Source organism: Sinohyriopsis cumingii, chromosome 15 (assembly GCF_028554795.1).
Source record: "Sinohyriopsis cumingii isolate HCF-2022 chromosome 15, ASM2855479v2, whole genome shotgun sequence".
Lineage (NCBI taxonomy): Eukaryota > Metazoa > Mollusca > Bivalvia > Unionida > Unionidae > Sinohyriopsis > Sinohyriopsis cumingii.
In genome coordinates this window covers 114,273,631-114,298,573 of record NC_142975.1, presented here as the reverse complement: position 1 = coordinate 114,298,573, position 24,943 = coordinate 114,273,631, and the positions used below count along the sequence as shown (strand labels likewise).

Genomic DNA, 24,943 nt, shown 5'->3' with positions numbered 1-24,943 from the left:
CTTCTTCGTACTCAACTTGTGCTTCTTGCTGCTCTTGTAGATTTTTTCTGAATGAGTCTCTCACGGGAAGAAATTTTTTAATTGCTTCTAATCTCTCTCGTGCTATTCTTGCAGTATGAGATTCTGGATATACCATTATTTTTTAATATAACAATTTTTTACTTAATAAATTTAATTAAACAGATATGCACAATTGTACGTGGCTGCGTCAAGGAACAAGAAATAAATGCAAAAAAAATTAAAATTAATAGCAGCAGAGAGGGCACCTACTAATGTTGGTCGTCAAAAACATAAACAAAAAAAAAAAAAATAAACACGTAGATTACTTTATTTTTTTCAGCTGCTATTTCGAACTAAGGTTTTATTAGTATAATCGGCCATTACAGAAATAAAACATCTCAAGGAAACGTTTATTTGTAAAAATCTGGACCTTTCTACGAGATGGTTTTATTTTTGTTTGTTTTATTTGTTTGTCGGAATTCTATGGTCTGTTGGCCCTCTCTGCTGCTGATGGAGACAGTCATTTATGCATATTTAGATTATAAATTGCACGTTACTGATGCCATTAAATATACATACATACATAGATACATACATACATACATACATACATACATACAACGAGTTAAGATTTAGTACAGGTAGCTGTATTTTGGTCGAGTAAATGAACTCCTCACATCATCCGAGTGTGTCCGCTACAAGCTATAGTCATGTGCCTTTTGTGGCTATCACAATCACTTTTGCATATTGATAAGTTGATTGTTTTCTCTCTTAAGTTTCTATTTTTCTTGACATTGATTAAATCAATATAATACACACTTATGATTTAAACATGAAAGATGAGCAATTCAAACGCTTGGTTAGCTGTGCCATTCACACGAAGGCTTAGCCATCACGTACCGGCACATGGAAATTAACGCGGAATAGAAACTAAGCGAAATGACGAACCAACAAGAGGCAATTAATATATTTACAGTAGACCTAAGTCATTATTCTGCTTTAATAACAGTACCACTGACCATACAACTCTCTCTCTCTCTCTCTCTCTCTCTCTCTCTCTCTCTCTCTCTCACACACACATCCTTTGGTCGGTTTTGCTTAACTTTTATTATCATTCATAAATCCAGAGACATCATGGGATGACACAAACGAAAATCCTCTACTCTCGTCATTTCATAGCTTTTAGCCCGTATCTTGTTACGATGGTCCAGAGAGAGAGAGAGAGAGAGAGCGGCCTTTAGACATTTTCATAATTAATTAACAATAATCGATTTTTAGAACATTATAATATTTTTAAGAAACAAGAAAAATAACAAAACGTTAAATACGTCACAGTATATGTACCAAGAAATGGAGAAATTTACCGTGTAATGTCGACATGGTTTGCAACTTTGTATCATTGATAAACACTGTTGATAAATCCTAAGGAAAGTGCACACATATCATTACGAGAAACCATATTCTTGTAGGTTACTGTTGTAATTTCTATTTCATGGTTTCAATCCAGCCCAAATTCCTTTTCTCTCTCACTTCACATTTCTGCGTAGTTGTCATTTATGCATGCGAGCGGGGGGGGGGGGAGGCAGAAAGGATTGCGAAGAAAATGTGTACTATATGAAATTCATTTAGAAAACGGGGATCATTAATACCTTTTATCGTTATTTTCATACGTCACTGATGATTAATGTGTGGAAATTCATCATTGATCAAGAGTCAACTGCAGACGGGACGCGAAAATGTTTATATATGGGTATTATTGCGCCATGGGAGGATCACAATTTGATATACCAATAGTATTGGTATATCAAATTGCTTTATACCAACACTTTAAAAGCCATGCTTTTTATGTATGTGTTATATATATATATATATATATATATATATATATATATATATATATATATATATATATATATATATATATATATATATATATATATATATATATATATATATATATATATATAAGAGAGTGAGAGCGAGAGATACAGAGAGAAAACAGGCGGCCATATAGGGTGAAAAGTGCTATCCCTGCCTCCTACAACAGGATGCTTTATAATATGAACTGAATTTTATAGTTTTGGAGAATCATAGAAGTTAGAGACTTTTTAACTCATACTCTACCGAGATGGGAACCCGAGTAAACTGACTGCGAAGCACACATCTCCAAAACGAAACGAGATTAATTTAGTGGTTTCCCTCTACATACCTTGAATTCTGTCTGTAACATGATGGGTTGTTATGCCGCCACTGTGGTAGGTGTGTAATGGTTCAGGCGGGGTGCTCCCAATATTTTATTTAGATTATTATAGAAGTCCCACCCAGGCTCAATTTTGGTTGAAGTTAAATTAGTGAAACATAGATGTAAAGCTCGTAGCCCCCAGTCAGCAATGCCGACGGTTAAATGATTGAATATACAAAAGAAGTGAAATTCAACGAATAACAATTTAAGAACGATTCAAAGTCAAGTGCTCCAAATTTTCCAAGTACTCCCCTTCCGCTCGACTCTGTAATAGCATATTACATCATTTGATTAGTAGTGTGAGATAGTTTTCCACCTGTCCTTGTATTCTACTCATCTGTGTATTCTTCTCTCATATTCCTCCAATTCCTTCTCCTCTTCCTCTCGACTTTCTCCAAAATTCCTTCTCCTCCTCGACTTCTCTATACTCTTCCTCCTTCTCCAATTTCTCCTCCTCGACTCCTTTTCCTCCTCCGACTAGACTTGTCGACTCCGACTGCTCTGCTAGTGTCACTTCCGTTTCCCCTCGTATAGACTCGGGACTCAGTCGAACACGAAGTTCTGTGTCCCCTGAAAAGCTTCCTTTGAAAACACAAGGACGGTACAATATTTTCCTAAGCCCTATTATTTCACACTACACCCAGCCTATCATCAGATAACGGCTATTACATTTATTCGGTCACGCATTCATTCACACCGAAATACTCATCGTTCTTGTATGGTAAAACAACGTCGTAATAAAAGCACGGTATCATTTACTTCTCAGACATACATCAATAAATTACGTCACATCAGTTCATATTCCTAATCCCATTATACTATCCAATATCACAACAACCAGACACATACAAAATATACAAGTATTCAAATATCCATGCTCTGATATATCCATACATCCATATTAACTAATCTTACACACTTCAACCATTTTCCAAATTCACGATTCAAGCAGGTGTAAATTCTAACATATCACATGAATAAATGCACTAGTTTACTACGAAGTAACCTATTAGTGAATGACAAAATTAATTCTGACCACAAGCTAACAATCTACATAATTCTCTACATAATACTCAAATACGCCTGTAAATGAACACTACAAAGGTAATTCTACGTACTAACTTTCTGCGTAATTAAGTATACATACTACACATAATTACAATTACAATGCCGTAATATTCTGCAAATATTGAGCAAATAACTTACTGACCTTTACGAAGCTTTGTCTTTCCTTAGAATCTCCTCTCTAAGTTGTACCGCCAGATTACGAGTGGTTCTCTCGGAGTAACCCTATATTTCTCAGCAATCTTCCTAGGCGAGACTAAATTTTCGCTTGCTAGTTAGAAGTTATAATTCGGATCGAAATTGTTATCACACCCTCTATCTCAATTCCGATGGGGGGGGGGGGTTCGCTGTGACCCGATCCAATCAAACTTAGCGGACAATGTCCTTCTCGCTGTCTGTCCACGTGGGGACGGATTTGGAACACGCCCCGTTTCCTCGCTTGTTTCCCTGATCTTAGGATTAAGCTGTAACACATAGGTGGGGAGTCGCTCGATATAACGCTTGTGCCGATCCAAGATGCCGGTCTTCTTTCTGGAAGGTAACCTTGCGTAAGAGATTAACTCTAGCGTGCGGCAATATTTAGATATCAAACCATGGTTTGTAATAATACCTTAGTCTATATACGACTTACGAATTGGGGCTGAGCAAACGTGACACTGTCCTACGAATCAGGAATGACTGTTTACTTAAATGAGATTTAGTCACTGGGTCGATAAGTGGATGTGTCTGCTACTCCCAATCGCATATATCAGCGACGTTGTGGCACTTTATTTTGGGCACGTGTGCTTGGTTGAGAGGGTATGGAGGTTGGTGAGCGCAGGAAAGGTGTCGCAACACTGGTTCGAATCTCAGTAGAATATGAATTTTCTAACATCTCTCTCTCTCTCTCTCATATTTTGAAATTGGACTATGTAGCCTGCGTGGAAGGTATACATGTTTCCGAAACACAAATCTAATTTACCTTTGCACTGTCTACTAAAACTTGTGATGGCGAAAATCATTTGTTGTATGTCATTCAGAAAATTTTAAAGTGTTAATTTTCTGTTACACACTGTACTATTTCATACATAGATTTAAATGTTTAAAAGATTAACGAATTTCATCCAAGAAAAAGATAAAAGCCTCTGTTCAATATTTTTTGGATATTAAATTTGGTTCTAATACTTTGATAACAAAATGTTTCTGCAAGTCAAACATTATGAAAATGAAACAATTGCATTGATAAAGATGAAGACTACCTATTTATAATGCCGAGTTATTATTATTATTATTATTGTTATTATTATTATTTATATTATTATATTATTATTATTATTATTATTATTATTATTATTATTATTATTATCCTTCTTTCTCTTATTTATTATTATTATTATTATTATTATTATTATCATCATCATTATTATTATTATTATTATTATTATTATCCTTCTTCCTCTTATTTATTATTAGTATTATTGTTTTTATCATTATTGTTGTTGTTATTATTATTATTATTATTATTATTATTGCAGAAAATGTGTTGAAAGGATGGAAACTGTTCGTGCTTCACTTAATTCAAGAACTGCAGGGGGATCTTTGATTTCAGCATGGTTTATCTTGAGTGGGACAGCTGATGAATTTTGAACTCTAGAAACCTGCCATACGAATGAAGCGGGCTTATTCGGATTGCATTCAAACTCAAAATCTTCAATACTGATGTGTAATATAAAATGTATTAAATTGTAGCAACATGACTTGTAAATAACAAACTCATTTTTTGAAATAACGAATGTGTAATTGCAAGACCCATCATGTCTTCATACTAATTGTCGACATAGGTAAACATTCACTGTGTTTATGTGAATATCATTATAGACACAATATGATACGATTCAACTTTAGCTGATCAGGTTGTGTTATTCTGTTGTAAATAAAAATAAGGACATTATTATTAATTATTAATTAATATAAATGTAAAACTCGAGACATCACATATCTCTATTCTGGTTTATTCTACAGCGTGGATAAAGTTCTCGGTAATTATCTGAAATGAATTGTATTGCTTTGTTATAATTAGTTCTCGGTAAATATCGGAAAAGAAATCAATTGCTTTGTTTACAAACAGTATGTTCCCTGCTTACATTTAAAACAATTGCGACTTAGTGACGTCAGAACTATATCCATCATGGCTACTTTCGTAGGCGAGACTGTCGACGCAAAGTTTTGAAATTAATCCGCCTTACCTTGATAACTGCTAAGTTGATTTTGTTAAAATTCTGTATATAATTCCATTCATTAAGTATATTCATTCAAGGCACATTTTCGTTTAAGTTGGACTTTACCGACTGTTTGGTTTCATCCACGGTTATCTTCTGTGTACTGTAGTATATTATTTACTTGAACGGATTTAAGTTCACTTTGTATCTGTAAATAAATTTTTTTATCCTGTATTCACCCATAAGTTTTTTTTAAACAATTTTAACTAAAGCTTTGAAGTGAACTCGTGCTCAGATTACCTTGAAGTATTTAGATTCTTCCCCATCAGAGAAACGTTCGAGTGCTGCTGGTACTACTGTCACTTCTACTGGAATTAGTGGAACTCTATAAGATTTGCTTCAATCAGTGAAAAATTTTGTCTAGACGGCATAGGCAATGTTCGTAACAAATTTTAATGGCCTGTAATGATTGGAGAAAAAGAAGTCACAGTTGTCTATACATTTACTGATAAAGTGTACTTGCAAAAAAAAACACGATGTTTTAGCACACAGTAAAATCTGCTTCGTGTTTGGGTTATTGAAGTTCTTCTGAAAAATGCCATTGGGCTAATTGTTCATGCATTGGTCGAAGATCTTGCGAGTCGGCATGTCAAACAATGTGTCCGCACTGATATATTTCAATACAAAATTCAGTAGCCAATTAGTATATACTTCAGATCAAATGAAAACGCTATTTTGTACCTCGGTCTGATTAAAATCTGACAAACACCGATGACTGTCCATCTTCTAGTGACCCAAAGAAGAAATTCCGGTTTTATTTTTAGTAGCCTATCAGATAAAGCGTTTAATATCGTGGTAATGAAATTTGTTGTGAGAAACGTTATGGTCAGATGGCGTTTTTAACCTTCATAACTGTGAAAGCTGTAGTTTGTATGTGGATCGAAAGGTCAGCAGAATATGACAGTGTATTGATCAGATTTCTTTTTTGTATTAAATAACCGATGCTCTCCCCTATTTGTTTAGACTCCTCCCTTAATAAAAACCACAATAAACATGATATTTCCGGGTCCGCCACAGAATTGCCCTCAAATCTGTCAGACTTAATTCAGATCAGGTGAATTCGTGAATATCATCTCTCATTATGCTCTTTTACCTATTTCGTCAGAGGTATGACCCTTACAGGTAATAATAGATAAACTGTGTACGACAATTCTTGTCTGACGAACTTGTTCCACTGGATTTGACTAATTGCAATACGATTCTAGCAAATATACTCTAAAGGAGATGAAAATGTAAATGTTCTTATGTTTTCATACTCCAATATTTTTCTCATAGTTGTTTCCCTTTTCTTGGTGAATATATATATATATATATATATATATATATATATATATATATATATATATATATATATATATATATATATATATAACAAAGAAAAGTCATGTTCCGATAATGTTTTAAAATATACGCCATGTATTTTCCATCCATTATAAATTTATTTCTGCAATGTATCTTTATACAGTACATACATTCTGTCAGATTGACACTTGTTTATACTGTCACACATCAATCAAACAAATATGAAAGGATAATAACTGTCCACGTCATACGTTTCATATTCTTCCAGCAGGTTCAATATTTTACTACTGACATTGAACCGCTCCGGTGGCCTAGTGGTTAGAGCGTCCGCCTCGGAAGCGGGAGGTTGTGGGTTCGATCCCCGGCCGAGTCATACCAAAAACTTACAAAAATGGTACTAACAGTTCCTCGCTTGGCGCTCAGCATTAAGAGGTTTGTGTTAGGACTGGTCGGCCTGGTGTCAGGATAATGTGACTGAGTGGGACATCATGCTACATGTCTGCGGCATAATGCCCCAGTGCTAGACATCTCTATAAACTGCAACACTGCAGACACCGTAGCGATATGACTGAAAAATTGTTAAAGCTACGTTAAAAATCCTAATCACACACACACACACACACACACACACACACACACACTCACTACTGACATTGCTGCTCAAACCAGATTTTTTTTCTCTCATCCCTATTATTCTGTTATACCAGTATTATTGTGTATCAATGAAACTTAACCATTGGCTTTTAGACAACTTGCACGGATTTTACCCCAAGCACCAGCTTCACACTACCCTTCCGGAACAGCTAGATTTTGTTTCAGCTAACAAGTGAGTTATTGTTAGGATAAAATGTGACTATAAACAAACACATTACAACTGAATTGTACATAATCATCTTTGTTCACTTATACCAGTTGATAATATTACTACTGTGTTATTTACTTTAATCTTTTATATATGTAACACGTGTAATAACACATCATGAGGTCACAAATTATGTCATTACGTCATGCAGACAAAGACCTAAGGACCGAGGCATCTGAATTTATTTCAAAGCCACATCACAACACTATTATGCAACTTGGTCAAATTAAAGGAGTATTTCTGTTTGCGATAAATAAAATCTCTTATTAGTGCTCATTTCAAATAAAATGTATGAAACTTATCAAATAATTTCAATATTCTGATTGCCAAGGCACGCAAAATATAAAATTTATTTAATGACTTTCATAATTTCATTTGAAGTAGGCACTCGTGTAAAATTCTTTTATTTTTATTTATGTCATTTTTATCAGTACGAAAACAAAACCAACAAATCAATGGATTCTTCGAGAATGATTTACCTACTAATCATCTTACGACTATAACCCCATTATGACACAATTCAAAGCAAATTGAGACTATAATCCCATGATGACACAGTCCAAAGCCAAATTGAGACTATAACCCCATTAGGACGCAGTCCAAAGCCAAACTGAGACTATAATCCCATTATGACTCAGTCCAAGGCCACATTGAGACTATAACACCAATATTACACAGACCAAAGCCTTATTGAGACTATAACCCCATTATGACACAGTCCAAAGCCAAATTGAGACTATAACCCCATTAGGACGCAGTCCAAAGCCAAACTGAGACTATAATCCCATTATGACTCAGTCCAAGGCCACATTGAGACTATAACACCAATATTACACAGTCCAAAGCCAAATTGAGACTATAACCCCATTATGACACAGTCCAAAGCCACATTGAGAATATAACCCCATTAGGACGCAGTCCAAAGCCAATCTGAGACTATAATCCCATTATGACTCAGTCCAAGGTCACATTGAGACTATAACCCCATTAGGACGCAGTCCAAAGCCAAACTGAGAATATAATCCCATTATGACTCAGTCCAAGGCCACATTGAGACTATAACACCAATATTACACAGTCCAAAGCCAAATTGAGACTATAACCCCATTATGACACAGTCCAAAGCCACATTGAGAATATAACCCCATTAGGACGCAGTCCAAAGCCAATCTGAGACTATAATCCCATTATGACTCAGTCCAAGGTCACATTGAGACTATAACCCCATTAGGACGCAGTCCAAAGCCAAACTGAGACTATAACACCAATATTACACAGCCCAAAGCCAAATTGAGACTATAACCCCATTATGACACAGTCCAAAGCCACATTGAGAATATAACACCATCACGACAGTCTAAAGCCAAATTTAGACTATAACCCAATTATAAAACAGTCCAGAAACCAAACCCTAGACTCGGACTGGACGAAGACTTGAGCTATTATGATGCATCTGGTAACAGAAAGTCCAGTTATATTCGAAATGATAAGTATTTTACAATTCTGGTCAGATATATTACAATGTGACTTGTCGTGCGTCATTACAATGTAATTTGTCTTGCATCATTGCAAATGTTATTTACCTTGCATCATTGCAATATGACTTATCTTGCGTTATTACAATATGACTTATCTTGCGTTATTACAATGTGACTTGTCTTGCGTTATTACAATGTGACTTGTCTTGCGTCATTACAATGTAACTTGTCTCGCATTATTACAATATAACTTACATCATTACAATGTGCTTGTCTTGTAACATTACAATGTGCCTTGTTTTGCGTTATTACAATGTGACTTGTCTTGCGTCGTTGCAAATGTTACTTAAATAGCTCGTAGTTTTTTATACTTATGTCAAATTTGTTACTTTCAATTTTTAAAATTTGTCTTGTGTTTTTCCAGGTGATTAATTTTGATAATTGTACTTTGATTTAAGGTGTACGTTATTATTATGTATATTCTTTTCCTTTAATATGTTGTTGTTTCAATAGACGTATTGATGTTTCTTAAATGCAGAGAACCTCGTTCCTCAATAATACATACTGTTTCAAAAAGCATTGGTAGTAGCATGGGTCATTTTCATTTAAAATTAGATATTATATTTGTTAATTTAAATTGCATTTGTTTCAGTTTCGGTTAGGTCGAACATTAATAACTTTTAGCCTAAATATATTTCTTATAAATGTAACCACTTCAGATGCACTGTAAAAAAAATCTTTTCACTGTCGGAAAACATTGATGAAAATAAATCACCCATTTTCGTAGGTAAATTAATTTGGTGTGAACCTGTTTGTTTAAAGGTGTGATTGATTAGGTATGTAATACTTATTTATAAACTCACTAAAACGTAACATTTTCTTTTGTTTCCTAAAATCTTGGAAAGATTGGGCTTCTGATTCTCCCTTCTTTTCTCTGATAAAATTTAAAACAGAGACCTTTCGAACTTAGCGTTATAAAGCGATGGCATCCTAAACCAAGCCAGATCACTTTAAATAATTGTTTTGGCTTGATGTACTGATGTGATGTCATATTTGGGAAGTTTTACAGACGTGCTGAGCAAATGAAAAGTTGTTACATGGCATTAGATTTGAAACATTAGCAGGAAGAACATACAAAACATCAATTACATTTTTTTTTTAATGGAATTGTCAAATAACGATGTATTTCACGTATTGAGTATTTACCCAATAGTTTCATGACCTTAGATGTTGATACAAAGTTTGGTGATGTCCTGTTCCGGAAGCAGGTCATGCAACCTTTTCTTCTGAGGCAATGGATAAAATAAACTAAAATTATATTTTAAGGAACGTTATGTCTAAGACAGACTCTGTTCCATGATAACTGGACTTATACTATAATCTTTGCAACACTGAAAACTAATAATTAATAACCTTGGTATCCTGCGGTTACGAAGTAAAACTTTCTAAATAAATTGCATGAAAAGCACTCATAGCAAGGCAGTTAGCAAGGCAGTTAGCAAGGCAGTTAGCAAGGCAGTTAGCAATTTAAAGTTTCGAATAATGATAAACTAATGTAATTAAAAGTAAAGTAAATATGCTGTTTATATATATATATATATATATATATATATATATATATATATATATATATATATATATATATATATATATATATAATTTGGATTCATTACGCTTGCATATATCTAGATATATTTATGTTTTACTAATTTGCAGTTATTGACTTTATTTTATATCGAATCAATTTTTCAAATAAATGAAGAAGCTAAATTCAAAAGTTACATTTAAGCATTTCATTTTTCACAGAATTTTGAACAAATACGAGAGTTAGAAATAGGACTAGTGGGCCTACCTTCGTAATTCTTGTTTTGTATGCCGTTAAAAATGTTCAACCACATCAGTGTTGAAATTTGATCAGCTCCTTTGTACTGATACTGCGTTCGTTCATCGACTTGACATATGAGGAAAATGTTAACTTAATATCTATCAAATATTTGCCTTTGTTTTTGTTCTCAGATAAGTTCCATCAAGTTCATATAGTACTGAGTCATAACGGTAAATAAGCTTAACTTCGATTTAAAGTTGAAGACAAATGTACTCAATGGCGTGAGTTAGAAATGGACAAAAATATGGCAATTATCTTTCGTACACTGAATCGTATAGCCATGAGGAAAACTGATAAGTCTAGGTCTGAATAATAAATTGGAATATACATGTATATGCAGATATTTTCCCCACTACCTACTGCATATAATATATAATAATTAAATTGGATCAAAATTTTACATCACAATGTTTAGGGATTAAGTCTGTGCTTGTATAGACACATTTGTAGATTTTATAACATGCAGTTCCGTTATTAAGAATGTTCCTGCATACACACGTATCTGGATCTTATTCCATAGAGTTTCGTGATTAAGACTGTTCATGCATACACACGTATCTGGATCTTATTCCGTAGAGTTTCGTGATTAAGACTGTTCCTGCATACACACGTAGTTTTGTTATTAATACTGCACTTGTATATGCACATACGTAGATTCTATGTCATATAGTTTCGTAATTAAGACTATTCATGTATACACATATAATTAGATTTTATACCATATACATTCGTGATTAAGACTGTACTTGTACAGCTTCTTTTTGTTCTGACAAGTGCTCAAGCATCATTGAAACCCAGATCTCCAACATCACGGAGATGTGATGGACACTTATATTAGGTCATGATATGTTGGTCGTTCCTTTTTCGAATCAAATTACAGCTTTCAAATTTATTAAAGTTAAAATTTTTATTTGAAATATATCGTTTCAAACGATACTGCTCCCAGCGCGAAATGCAACACTTTTTCTGATTGGTTACTAACAATAGGTGGATTGGGATTACAAAGGTCAGCTGAACATGAATCTATATATGTGCCTGTCAGATCTACATATTATAAGAAGACTGCGATTATAATTGGTCTGACCATGACAGCCACCACATTTACTGACACCTTTATATTGATGTTATTGTTCTCGCTCATACCTTTTGTAGTTGCTGCTATTGTTTGCTGCAGTCACCTTCTAACCCGCCATCGTTTTTTGTGTGCATATATTGTAATAATTAGTATACGTATATTCACGACAAACTTGTTAATGCATTATTTTGTAAAACAAAAGAATGTAACTGTTGTACATGACAATCCATAACTAACGGACTTTTCCAACAACAATAATATCAGAATGCGACTAGTTAGAAGAAAAAAATACAGTTCAATTAACCTTTTGTTTTAAAAATTATCCGATTAATTTATCACTGGCATACAATTATTAACCCTGATGCAAATCATATCTTGAATAAATACGATAATCCAACTTGTTTTCCTCCTTATTTTGGATGATTATTGGATGATTATTTACACTGGGTTTTGCTTTCTCTCTAAAGACAACATGCCAACAAGCACATAAAGAAGGAAAACATCAGACTCTTATATAGTTTTGTATCAACTTCTCTGCTTTTAAACAATCAAGTCAGCGAGTAAGAACTGTGTCTCCTTCAAAATTCTCAATAATGGCAATACTATGGTTTAGAAAAATTGTGGAATATTCATCTGTTATACAATAAAAGAATGTGCTAATATTTACGTAAAAATAATATGCTAGACCAAACAGAGATACTCGTTAAAGTCCTTAACTCTGTATCACTTTCTTTTTTGTAAGCATGTCATGAACGTTAAACTATTTAAAAAAACCCACAGTTCTCTTAAAATATTTGCAATAGTCTGATGACTTTTGCTAAACAATGCAAGTGATACTGTGTAGCATATCTAGATTCAACACATACCGTGAAGTCGTTGGTCGATACATTGTCCTTTCTTACACTATGTCTAAGTGAGTTATGACCCTTGTTTTACTTGTAGCTTTTCCCCCTTGTGTATGGGCTCAAGCTTTTCGGATAGCATTATATGGCACGATGGGAAAGAAAACATGCGGTCTATCAGTTCTTCCCTTTCAATGTCTATAAAATAATGACCAACTTCTCATACATTGCTATGTGGTACCAATAATTATTTGTGCGTGTGGACACACAAACAGTACCCCTTTTAATAGTACAACATCAAGATTGTGCTGCATCGCTGCTGTCGCAGTCGCATCACCGCTCGTATCTCTTGGTACATCACTGCACTAGACCTCATTGTACATGGAGCTTGTGGGTCCACCTCATGTTTTTTCTGTCAGATTCATCATTCTTCGTGAACCTGTTTGTTCTCAATGGCTTTCGATTTATGAACTGTGTCCTTTTTATACTGGGGTGTGATACTCGTATCGTACCGTGCTTAGATCGGGATGTCGCATTCGTGTCTCGTAGACGATCTGATATGCTTCTTCTAAAGGTATACTGACGATCTGATGATCACACAAGCACGTAATCGTGTGAGGATGATCGAACGTTTTGACACGAAAGTATTGATCTCGACCTGCTTTTATGTCTTCCTATAAAAGATCGAAGTGTCACGATATTTGATGGTGGTCCCTTTCAATTTATATTTGGTACGAAGTTGTTCTTTCATGTCTCTGTACTGATAGGCAAGTTGTAGTTCAACCACTGTCAAAACTCATACTAATGTATTCTGTGTGATCATACGTCCACGTTCCTAATGGTCCGTGTTTCCATGTGTAGATGCTAGTCTTCAGATCTATCGATATGCATGCAACTATTGATGTCAAAGCAAAGGACTCCGCCTCTTATAGGTTCCAACCAGAACTGCAATTTTAAACGAGTATTGGCTGCCACGTATGCAGCAATGTAGACATCGTCAACATCGTCGGGGTACCAAAGATCAAACCCTCACGTATGATTCGCACGTTCGTGATGAGTGTTTATTCTTCATCTGTTTCTTCAGAACATTTCTCTTTGTTCTCTTTTCTCTTGAGATACTTTGAAAACCAGTATAATTTTCCTTGACAGTGATTATAGATATCAAAACTTTTGTCTCTCTTTTCTCATGTCTTAGAAATTCTTTTTCTCCGTTGTGGAACGGTGTTTTTTTTATCTGGAGAGGGTTATTCAGAAATCACGTTGGAAGCGTACTTTATAACGACTGTAAATTGTATAGGATAACACGTAAGTTTGAAATAGTAAGACTATTGTACGGAGACTGGGCCCACTAACACCAAATAAAGCAAGTGTTTGTTCTTGTCATGGATGTTTTCGTGCCCTACCCGACACATACTATCTACCACACAGGTAGGGTGACAAACACCCTGTTATCTACGCCGTGGTAGTAACAAAAACCCAGATATCTACTATCCAACATCCACACTATACCATCAACACGTCGTTTGACTAGCCAAGACCATTTCATTTACTTACCACAAAAAGGAAGAATTAAAAAAAAGGTTTTATATAAAGCAATCTTTGATTTTTTAATGACAACATTTCCATAAGATAGTTTATACTTTATGTAGAAACCAACCGTCAGACCTAAATACCCTCTTTTGGAATTGTAACGTTTATATAATAAACGTAACTATTTTGATTAGATGTATCAAAGGAGAGTGTGATTCATTTTTTACATAGACTGGTCGACTCTCTAGGTACCAGTGGACCAGATAGCAGCGTGAATATAATAAATCAATAACTTTCTAAATTCCCAATCGCAAACAGGATCATTTTCAAGCCCCTTATCCACCCTTCCAACCCCACCACCTACTTACACTGGTCTTTTGGGGGTGTTCTCTGCGTCTTTCTGAGAGATAGACAGCTAATATATCCTTATCCATCTAGACTGAACCCAGTCTAACATGTTTTTCCTCTTTGTCAAGACGTCATTTTAAAGTTTTAACAGAGACGGAACCCAACCCAACTCCCACAGGTGGACCTATTGGAGAATAATAAGAAATACTACCATTCTTTCACATAGCTACCATGCTACCAAGTATATTACCACGTTTAGTAATTTCATTGGCAAAGAACTACCGTAAAAAACGTACGAACGAACAGCTCGATGGTAATAGAATATCACAGACTCAGTCTTGTTTTAAATAGTAGGAATAATAAAAGAGCAAGAAAACGATATTTTCAACCACTCATAAAACGACTTGATAAAACATTGTTGTACGCAAGGTAAATACGAAAGCTATTAATAGATACATACCCACACAGAACGAATGATGTTTAACAAATGAGCAGACCTAATTTCGGCAAGTGAGAAGACGTACAGCTGTCTTATTATCGGTCCATTGTATCTCTGTAAATGTTTATTTTCTGCTTGCGTAAATGATATCACTCAAAGCGATCGCTGATACCAACGACGAGCTTAACAGGGATTCCAACCTGTTTGTGACATTTATCTGTTTCGTTGTAATTGTTTTAGAAAAACTGTCCAGGTAACTTCAACCAAGGTACTTGTTTGTACATTTTGCTGTACATACATTGAATGCATGAATAGGCTGACGGCAGAGAGATATTGTGATACTGACATGGTGCAAAATACCCAACTTTCGGTATGTATAATTTCGTGCTTATATTTTTGCATGTGCTTGTTTAGTTTGATTTCCTTATGAAAGTGTTCTTTAAATGGCAACATAATTATTGTGTACAGCAGAAATTCATTGAACTATGAATTTATTTTGCTTTGTGGAATAATCGCGTCCATTTTGTTTTTATATACGTAAGAGCAGTAGCGTTGTAATAGCGGCTTTAGATTAGCTGATAACCGTTCTACTTCACTGCCTTCTATCCCACGTGACATTGTCCTCATATCCCGAGTAACGCAGATTGTAAACAGTGAAAGTTACCAACAGGCACACACACAGGAGGATAGTCATGTTGGATAAAAGACTATACTGGATCAGTAATCAACCAAAAACTTCTGTTGTATAACTGCTAAGGCTATTGATAATATCCAATTCAGTATATGTGGGTGGGGGACTGATTATGAAGAAACGGATATAAATATTTTTTAATTATAATGTCCAGCTTTCTTCAATAAAGTATCCTGTAATACGTAGTGAGTTTGTGAAAGAATAACTTACGGTAAAAGAATATTAAATGACATTTATACAGAGACTGTGAATAAGTGTACAGCAAAATGGAATTAGTATGCGGTGACACAAAAAATGTCACAGACACTAATCAATAGGCCGTTGAGTTACGACATGAAGTGTATTTTGTTTAAAACTTTGAGAAATTGAACAGTAGATGTTTATCTGCACATACTGTATGCAGATTAAAGACATTTAGTCAGTGAAGAAAACCGTTGAAAGTAGCAAAAAGGTATGGAGGCCTCTACTAGCCATCAACAGTATTTTATGAGCAACATGTGTGTGTGATTAGGATTTTTACCGAAGCTTTAACAATTGTTCAGTCATATCGCTACGATGTCTGCAGTGTGGCAGTTTATAGTGATGTCCAGCACTGGGGCATCATGCCGCAGACATGTAGCATGATGTCCCACACAGTCACATTATCCTGACACCAGGCCGACCACTCCTAACACTAACCTCTTAATGCTGAGCGCCAAGCGATGTAGCTGTTAGTACCATTTTTGTAAGTTTTTGGCATGACTCGGCCGGGGATCGAACCCACAACTTCCCGCATCCGAAACGGACGCTTTAACTACTAGGCCACCGGAGCGGTATGAGCAACATAATGACACAGTTTTACATATATGTCGGTAATGACACTAATGTCAGTGAGAAATATTATGATGATCCCCAAGCGGAACAGTTTGGAACATTTCAGTAATCTCTGTTTGAATGTTTTTCTGAACATGCTGTACACGTCTGACTGTGTTTTATTTAAATTTCGTACCAAAACTATAACATATGCACCATAACTTGATTTCTAGTCCCCACTTAATGACTTACTAGTATGTATGCTTAGAGGACTGCCTTTATAATCCTCTTTGCTTCCATACATAAAGCTGAATGATCTGAGATGTCAATACCATGCTCTTTCAGACATTCTAGACTTGTTACTCTGTAATCATCCAAAATGTATACAGACCGTTTTATTTGAAGTGTAGCATTTTTACTATCGTGATTAAATACACTTAGCTTCCCATTACGCTGAATTAAAAAATGCGATGGTGGTAACTTTCCCTTCAACGGATATCTCTTTCTTCTTTACCAACCGATATGGTTGAAACCTAGTCTTGTTACTGTACTAATGTTCTCATCTCCTCTTTGTGCCGGTCGTTTGTATTGATTTTACATTTTGGGAGGAAAATTGTCCAGGAACTTCATCCCAGGTATATGTTGATTTTCAGAAACCCTAAGGCGTCAGTACCTAGCCTGTATAATTTACGACGAGTGGCACGAAAATACAGTGATTCTGGCGTGGTAGAAAATACCAAGCCTTCAGTATGCATATCTTACGTATTTACATATTTGTCTTTAATTGTTTAGACTGATTTAATTATGAAAGTGGTCTTTAAATAGCAGCATACTTATTGAGAACAGCAGAAATTCATTAAGGGCTATTTTGACAGTGTAGGGGTTGTTGTCCAATATATGGCTTCCAGTATAATTGTTACAGGAAGAATCTGGAAAAACGCCGGGAACAAGCACGGAACCAACGGAAGCTAGTGGAAATGTGGACAGAAGTGAGATGGCAGTTATCAGTAAAAGCTAGTGCTTCAAGCCACTCGATCACCGGGGCCCCCTCTGGTTATAAGGAAATGGCTATGCGTGTTTGTAATGGCGATGTCCTATTTCCTTCAGTAAAATATTCTATAACATATAGCAAAGAGTCGGTCAATGAATAACTTACAATATAACCAAAAAGCCATGTCAATAAGATTTGAAGCAGGGTTCATTGATATAGAGTTTATATCCAAATGAAACAATATAATGTCACTGACACTAATCAACAATCCATTAGGTGGCATGAAGAAGTGAATTTTGTTTTGAACTTTGAGGAATTTAACATAAGATGTTTTTTCTGTACATAGTGTTGAACAAATTAATAAATTTTGGTCAGTCATGAAAACATGGAAAGTATATCCTAAAAAGGTATGGAGACCTGTACTGGTCATAAGAAGCCCTGTAGGGAAAACACCATGACAACATTGTACGTATATGTTGGCATTATTAATAAAGAGAATAATGGTAATGACAAACATTATGATAATCCCAAAGCTGGGCAGTCTGGAATGTATTAAAAAAATATCTGTTCATATGTCATTCTGCACATGCAGTATTTGTCTTTATATATATTTATGTTACTTATTTCTTCCACAAGATCGTGCACAGATTACTCAAGCTTGAACTTACCAACAATCTTTCATTAGCATTGCAAAACAATGGAAGTTCTTAAGGATAATTGCTGTTGGCAAATTCATTTACTAAACTTGGTACAGCTGTGTCCGTGTACATATCATTGATTGTGATGAGCATCATCAACAAGTCAGTGTCGGTGTACAACGTCTTCATGCGATCCTCATAAAACGGTTTTATCTTGTCTCTTCATGCGATCCTCATAAAACGGTTTTATCTTGTCTCTTCATGCGATCCTCATAAAACGGTTTTATCATGTCGTAATAAAACAATTACTTGAGCAGCTTCGACAAGTTAAACACAGACGATCCAACAAATATGTTTTGTCATCTTCAGCTTTGCTCTTGTAAAGATCTTCTGGGTTTCAAATGCCGGATCAGCGATGAGACTTCGAAGCCTATCTTGCCCACTATCACGATAAGGGTCAACTCAGACTTGCTTTCGCCAATTCTCCATTGCTTTTTCCAAATACGGAATTGTTCATAAGTTTAAAGAATCTCGGTCAAACTCATTCTTAACTTTTGTGCACAAATCTGTATTCATTTTTATATACAGCGCCTTCCAGGCTTGCTGTCGAAATCAAGAACTTTATGGACTTTACTAATATAGATTCCTAATCGCACGTACAATTGTTGATGTTGTATTCACAAACATGGTTTTGTACATCAACGTGTGGGATAATTATTGGCGCAAGGTACACGATGTAACTGCTAGGGGAAACGGGGTTATACCCGTCTATGTTTGGATTGCTTGCGCGCGCATATCGATGACTTGCTATTGGTATTCCACCTCTAAGCGACCGCACGATAAACAGACGTTAGGTCAATATCGGCTAGTAATTACAACTCGATTTTGGTTTTTGACAGCAATACACCCCAAGTCATTCCCGGTGATGAGAAAACATGTGCAGAATCTAAATGATACACAAGCATGGCAGTGTCATGAAATGTTTCAAATACATCAGCGAAGAGCAAGACATCAGTGCCCAGATACAGATCGTGATAGTCACCCATGTTTTTTGCATTCGAATGTATACTAAACTTGGTTTGTATTATCTGAACCTTTTTCTGAAATAACTTCACGCAACAGAGATGAATAAAACGCTTCAATCGGTGGCAAATGAGTTTCAGCAAATTTATACTCGTACTGATACACACCTTTCCTCGTTAACAGGTCAGCGTTAGTGGCACATTATCGACTATTGACTTTGAAGCTTTCTAGCGTAACTTGTCCAGGGATGAATTCAGGAAGTGTAACGAATCAACGTATTTTAAATGTCCGAGTTTAAACGTCGTGTATTTTTCCATATATTTTGGAATAATATGTATTCGTGCTTTTGACACTGATACCACTGCTTGCATTATTAAATGACCATAATACCAACGCAATTTAGGAAGCATTACAGGAAGTATTGTTTTGTTTGGATCCATTTTACAGTAACTTCAAGCGATTTAAGAAAAATTTCAACCATGTCCTTGCAATGGTACATTAGTGGAGCCTGAGTTTGCCAGTATCATCAAACTGTTTTATAGCAAAACCCGCATGGGACTTGTTCAGTAACTTGTATTGCATTTGTCTTATGATCGTTATAAGTAGACAATGACTCAAACGCGAATTCCACTGAAACATTGAGAGACTGAAAGTCCGCGTAGATGATATAAAGGACTTTCATCCTTGCAGTACTATAAATTAAGGAATATTTTTATTGTTTGTTGCATTATTGTCCGCAGCGTTGTTTTTTTTACTGATCCCATCACCGTAAAGGTCATGATCAGTGAGACAGTTTTGGGTGTTTAATACATGCATGCAACGTCTGCAAGGAAATATCTTACCCTTGTACTTGCTGAGCCGAATAAGCAATAGAGGAAGAGTCCTTAACCATACATAATGAAATAATGATTCAGAACCAATCATCTCACTCAGCCATAACACATAAATCTGGGTTCTTCCACATTGTCCGTGTATGAATAGTTATCATCATTATCATCGTCAGTCCCGTAGTCATGAAGACCGTTGGGCCACCGCACAAAACCGAACAACCAGCTTCCTCCATTCCTCTCAGTTTTCCGTCTTTTTCAGTGAGTCGCTCAATGTCAAGCCTGTCCACTCTCGAATGATATCTTCCCACCTCTTTCTCTGCCTGCCTCTCTTTCTTCTTCTTTGTACAGTTCCTTGAAGGATTATCTTGGCAAGTCATGATGATCACGAGACATGCCCATACCACTGCAGTTTAAGTTTTCTCACTGTGATCAGGAGAACTTTGTAACGCTCAATGGCTTGTCTGATACTTTGCCGTATTTTTGTATTGATGACACAGTCTTTGTATGTGATGCCGAATATCTTTCGAAAATATCTCACTCTGTGGCCTGTATCCTTTTCTCTAAGTCAGCTGTTATGGTCCATGATTCATAGGCGTAGAGAAATATGGAGATCACCGGCACAGCATCAGTCTGACCTTTGAACTGAGTGAGATGTTCTTATTCTTCCAGATGGTATTAAGTTTTGTTAGCGCTGCTGTTGTCTGTGCAATCGTGGAGAGTACTTCAGGCTTCGATCCTTCATCTGTTACCGTTGCGCCCAAATACTTGAAGTTGTGGACTGTTTATAGCTTCGTACCTTGGATCCTGATGCCAGTGCCGATGCCCTTGGTGCTGTTGGTTATCATTTTGGTATTCTCTGCACTGATTTCCATGCCGTAGGCTGCAGAGGTTTTGCCGAGAATCTCTACGAAGCTAACTAGCTCCTGATTATTTCCTGCTAGTCCATCAATGTCGTCTTCAAAGTGTAAGTTGGTGACTGTTCTGCCTCTGATGATGACTGTCCCTTCATGCTTTTCAAGCGCGTCAGCCATTATTCTCTCTAGAAAGAGTTGAACAGTGTGGGAGAGAGCAGACAGCCTTGTCTGGCTCCGACTGTCGTTCTGAACCAGTCCCCTGTGCTGCCGTTGAAGTTTACTGCACTGGTAGCCTTGTCATGGAGGTGCTCTATAACTGTGATCAGGTTGACACTGATGTTGTACAGTCTCATGGTCGCCCACAAATCTGCATGCCATACCCTTTCAAACGTCTTCTTGAAATCCACGAAGACGTAGTATAGATCTTGCTGGTGTTGTGGGTATATCTCACACAATATCGTGAGGTTGAAGATCTGCTCTGTTGTGCTGCGCCATGCTCTGAAACCTGCCTGCTCTTCGGCAATGATCTTGTCAGCCTGTGGCTTTAGTCTGTTCAGCAGTATCCTCAACATGGCTTTGCTTGGATGTCTCATAAGACTGAGTGTACGCTGGTTTTGACACTGTTGCAGTTGCCTTTTCTGGGGAGGGTGATGATCAGTGATTGGGTCCACGGCGATGGCTATACTACTGTTTACAAGAAGTTGTGTATAAAACACCGAAGAAAGACATTCTGGTTGTGCAAGTCGATTGGAATGCCAAGCTAGGCGAGGACGCTTGCATGAACTGGAAAGGAATATGTGGGTGCTGCTGCTATGCACAGACAAACTAGAGAGGACAGAGGTTCTTGAAATTCGCTAGATACAACGACCTTATGCTGGCAAACACCTTGACCAGCACAAAGTATTCAGAAGATGGACATGACACAGTCCAAGCGGAGACCATCACAGTCAGATCGACTACATCATGGTGAAGAGGCGCGTGCAGTCAAGTGTAAACATCGTCAAGACTAAGCTTTCCCGGAGCGGACTTAGGAAGTGACCATGATCTGGTGATGATGACCTTCAGGCTACATCTAAAGAAGGTCAAGAAAGAGAGCCACACAATAATAAAGTTTGATCTCGAGAAACTGAAGTATCCTGAAGTAGCAGAAGCCTTCCGGGCAATGACTGGTGGAAAATTTCCACCGCTTACCATCCTCGACGGTGGCAATACTGACATGGACGCGTTGTCACCGTCTTCAATACAGCAACGACCGAAACAGCCACCAAGATCCTTGGTAGACATCGCCCAGTCAATAAGCCCTAGGTCACAGCTGAGGTCCTGAACATGTGTGACAAGAGGAGGGAGCTGAAGAAGAAAAAGAACGATACAGATGGGGAAGAACAGTACAAGGCAGTCAACCGTGAAGTCAAGAAAAGCAGGGGAAAAAAAGATAACTGGATAGAAGAACAGTCCAAAGACATTGAAGGAAACTTGATAAGGAACGACAGCAAGAACACGTACCAACTGGTCCAAGATCTAACAGGACAAAGACGGAAACTGCCGCACAGAAAAAGACATTCTGAAAAGATCGACAGAGTACTACGCAGACCTTTACAACCACCAAGCCACAATAGGTCCAGAGGTACTGCACGTCTCTCCATCAACAAACAACGACAACCACCCTATCCTGCGTGAAGAAGTAGAAGCCACAGTGAGCCACAGTGAGGTCGCTGAAAAAGAGGACTGGACAACATCCCAGCAGAACTGGTCCAAGGTGGGGGAGAAGCAATAATTAGCGCCCTCACAAACATCTGCAACAAGGTCTGGCAAACAGGAGTATGACCATCGCCGTGGGAATAGTGCAAGCAGACAAAAACCTTTATCCCAAGTAAACACATTAACTGCGATACCTGGGTTAAATGTTTCAAATTTATTAGTATGGCCTTAGTAACTTGCACCGGAAATTGTATATTGCCAAAATTAAGTTCACACCAGGTGCGGTATTTTCAAGGCTGTTCTTTCTATCATTAGCTGGATATAATGCTAACACAATTGCCCACTCAACCATTTATAATCAGAATTTGTTTTCACATTTATAACTGACCGCGCGGAACATACTCTGGTGTTGAAATATAACTCAATCCACGAAATGGATGGTATGGGGAAATATATACCTCGACCTGTAAACAATTGTCAAGAGTCCATCCTGTTCTTGATTCGTGTATTTCTCCAATGTCTCGAAAACAAATAATTCCTTTTTCGATCTTATATTGAGACCTTTGGTGTGTTTACGGTTCAGAATTGTACGAGCACCGCTGTGAATCTGAGGTGTTATAATTTAAAATCGATCTCTATCAGATGACTTTCGATTAATTGGCATAGTTAAATGCGCATTAAGAACAATATCTGCTTTAGCTTTTGAAGTACTGGAGTGTTTTAACACCGATATGATTACAAAAATCGTATATGATAAGAGTTGTCGAAAGTCTTTGCCTAATATATGCGTGTGTGTGTTTGTGTTCGATACTTGCCACGTGATTTTCTAATTAACCACTACGCTTGTGAAATTTAAATTCAGGTACTTATCGCTGTGCTTTTTCACGAACATACTGAGCAGTTTCAGTATGAATAGCAGACGCAATACGACGGCGGTTTTGTTCATCCTCAGTAGCATTAAGACGCTTAACCCTGTAACACACCTAATAATAAATGTATATCAGTTTTTTTTGCACCTCTTGGTATTCGAATATTACGCATACGTGCAAATTGTTTCAGTTGTTGTACCATTGATGTTGCATTAGCAACCGTTTTTGTATTAGTAACTGTTGTTGTATTAACTACCGAAAATGAATTATATGTGACAGCAGGTTGATCCAGTGCAACTATGTGTCTCGATAATTCAAATATATCAGCTTTTAGTATACGACCTGGTATTCGCATTCCGCGCTGCCATCGTGCGAATTGTTTAGCTGACGCACAATTGATTGGCATATATAAAAGCTTTCTTTAGTTGAAAAGTCCCACAATTACTTTTAATTTTTATACTACCAAGATAAACAACTGCAGTCGCTTCAACCCTAGCTATTATTTCGCTTATGTTGTCTGTGTCAACAGCGTAAGGCATTTCCTCAACACGGTGACATAGTTGTACATTAACAGTTGTTTGTGCGACCACATGTATTGGTCTAATCATGGACGCTTGTTACAATCCTTGCCTACGAGCTTGATAATACTCACGAACAGATCCACATGTCCGGCAGCATTCATTACGTTATTTGACTCTGATGCAACATTTACGACATAGTCTAGTAATTGTACCAATGCGATACGAGAGCAAATGTAATTTCCAGTATTCATGATCGCATGTTTTGCCGCATGTTGCATATTTTTCCATGCATACATCTCTGCATTTATTGCGTCCCAATGCCATTTAACTTTTTATATATGTAAATGTTTATCTTAATGGGCGTAAACATGGAGTTTCATTTCCAGTTGACGCCGTTTAATCTCATTGTAAATGTCTAGTGATATTTTATACTAAAACTTATGGCTAATTGAAATTATAAATCAGCCCATTCCAAATAAATAATTGTGCCTTTACCAGGGTCCTCATAGAAAATTCCCTTGCGGCATTAAATAAAATATCTTTCAGACTGGAGTCGGCCCAAAAAGCTCAAATGATCAATTACTGTGCATGACGCCATCCAAATGTTCTCACACTGACGTACGTACCCATTAATGTCAAACATATTCTTTAAATTCTTCAATATTTTGGTGGTTTTGGGGTCTGATAATGGATGTTGCTAATTTCCTCAA

The 24,943-nt window shown here is 36.5% G+C and overlaps 1 pseudogene across 1 annotated transcript in view; it reads left to right on the top strand.

The window, feature by feature from the left end:
* The window catches only part of LOC149782523 (NFX1-type zinc finger-containing protein 1-like), a 28,471-nt pseudogene extending 21,645 nt beyond the window's left edge, over positions 1–6,826 (top strand). Inside the window, exon 3 of the transcript XR_016414645.1 lies at positions 4,822–6,826. The product of XR_016414645.1 is annotated as an NFX1-type zinc finger-containing protein 1-like (transcript). The remainder of the gene's footprint in view (positions 1–4,821) is intronic.
* The last annotated feature ends 18,117 nt before the right edge of the window (positions 6,827–24,943 follow it).